We start from the raw sequence: 2529 nt of genomic DNA on the forward strand, positions 1-2529 counted from the left end.
CATCTATTCAGCTCTTGTTCATGCCCTTAAGGCTAGGTAATTAGAATTGGAAGTATGCATGACTAATTTTACAAAATAACAAAATGAAAATTTGTCCATGTTCCCCATTTTCACGTTTTTAAGACCTCCCCCCATTCCATTTCTAATTCAATCTTTTACCTTCATTTCCTAGCTAAACACACACATATTCATGAGCCTTAAACACCTTAAACATCTCAGCAAACAACCATGAAGATCTAGCTTCAAAAACAACACTTAAACATCATAAGAAAATCTTTCCAAGAACACTTCAAAAATCCTTCCAAATTTACAAGTTTACTTCCAACCTTTTGATCCAACTCCACCACTCTTTTGGTTCTAGGATTTTACTCATCTTTTACAGCAATCTTGTCCAAGTAACTTGAGGTAGTAACCTTGTTCATAATTTTATTCGATTCATATTTATATAGCTATCTTATTTTGTGATATAAAATTTTAACAACAAGAACATAGTTTGAATGATTTCAAATTTGTTCGCAAACTAAATAGATCCTTCTAACTTAACTTTTAAAATACTTCAAGACTTGTAATATATCATAATGATATGCTAATTTAACAAGATACAACTTGTTTTTACAAAGAACACCTTAAAACTGAATCTATGTCGTCGGAGTGTAACCGGAGGCTGTTTTGGGTTGGATAATTAAAAACCATCTTGAACTTTGAATTAGAAGTTCATGTTCTGGAAAAATGATATTTATTATGAATATGTTAACACATAAAAATTTCATGGTTTAATTCAAAGTATAAGTATTTTTAGAAAAATGACCATTAAATGTTGTTTTTATGACAAAAATGATTACTTTCATAAGATTCACCTAGAGTTTGGACTATAATCTGTGATTCCGAATGTAAACCAAGGTATTTACAGTTTATATTCTTAAAATTTGACTCGATCCAAGGAAGTGGCAAGTTGAATCAACAAAAACGGAGTTGTAACGAAGAAACTACGACTAAAATAAGATCGGGTATCCAAATCTTGTTTAACAACGAAAATAATTGGAGAAAAATTAAATAAATCATATCTTTCCTAATTAATATGATATTTCATATATATTTACTCATGATTTAATTTTATATATTTCAGGACCACCAGTAAACAACACGAGAAGATTAATCATAAGACCTCATGTACGTACGCAACACGTCATTTGACAACACGGTACTTTATGTACGCAACACGTCATTTGACAACACGGTACCGTGGGTCAAGATTAATTCCGATCAATATGAATACAATGGGGTCTTTATTTTTTTTTAGCAACTAATTGTGGACTACTAACATCGGACTGCTAACTACGGACTAAGAAATTATTAAAAGTATTAAAAGTATATATATGAAACGTTTATTTCTTAAAAAGAAAATATGTTGATATATCATATATATGGTTAGGTTCGTGATATCTATCGGAGACCAAGTCGAGTTAAATACCTTCAAGGAAAAGGTGAGTATATAGTCCCACTTTTAAACTCTAAATATTTCGGGATGAGAATACATGCATTTTATGATTTACGTTATAGATACAAGTACTTAAAAATATATTCTACGTTGAGTTGTACCACTGGCATATCTCCCTGTAACTTGGTAACTACTATTTACATGCGGTATTGTAAACGCGAATCCTGTTGATAGATCTATCGGGCCTGACAACCCCAACCGGACTGGACGACCAGTATTCCACGGTTGCACAGTACTTCGTTTCGGTGACTACACTTGGTACGGTGTAGTAAGATTTCATAATAAAGGGAATATGCGACGTTGATTAAATGTTAAGTATGGTTATCAAGTGCTCAACAACTTAGAATATTTTTATTGAAACGTTTATATATGAAATCTTGTGGTCTATATTTATAACGCTGCCGGCATTAAACCTATATCTCACCAACTTTATGTTGACCTTTTAAGCATGTTTATTCTCAGGTGATAACTAAAAGCTTCCGCTGCAACATGTTGAATTTAAGCAAGATCTTGAGTATGCATATTTGTGTCAAAAATAAAACTGCATATCGGAGGATTTGTAATGTAAAATATGTTGGAGGTCGTATTGTTATTATCACATGTAAAGTTTGTAAGTCTAAGATTATCGCTAAACGATAATCATTATTAAGTTGTTTAAACCTTGTATTTGTAATAAAAGCTATGGTTTGTATTGTAAAAACGAATGCAGTTTTTGAAAAATGTCGCATATAGAGGTCAATACCTCGCGATGAAATCATATGTTATTGTATTCGTCCTTATGGTTAAGGTCGGGTTATGACAAAACCCTAACTTGAATATCAAATCTAAACAAATGAAATTCGGAGTTTGAGCTTACCAATGCTACCACAACGTAGCTAGGAGCGAGATGAACAACTTTAGAACCCGAGCTTTTGCGAGAATCTGACTCCTTCTTCTCCAAATCCACCTCTCTCTCTAGAACTTCTCCTCTCTCTCTAGATAATGTTGGGAGTGTTTTTGGTTGGTGAGAAATGATCCAAAGTTATCAATGA

This window comes from Rutidosis leptorrhynchoides, chromosome 1 (assembly GCF_046630445.1).
Source record: "Rutidosis leptorrhynchoides isolate AG116_Rl617_1_P2 chromosome 1, CSIRO_AGI_Rlap_v1, whole genome shotgun sequence".
NCBI lineage: Eukaryota > Viridiplantae > Streptophyta > Magnoliopsida > Asterales > Asteraceae > Rutidosis > Rutidosis leptorrhynchoides.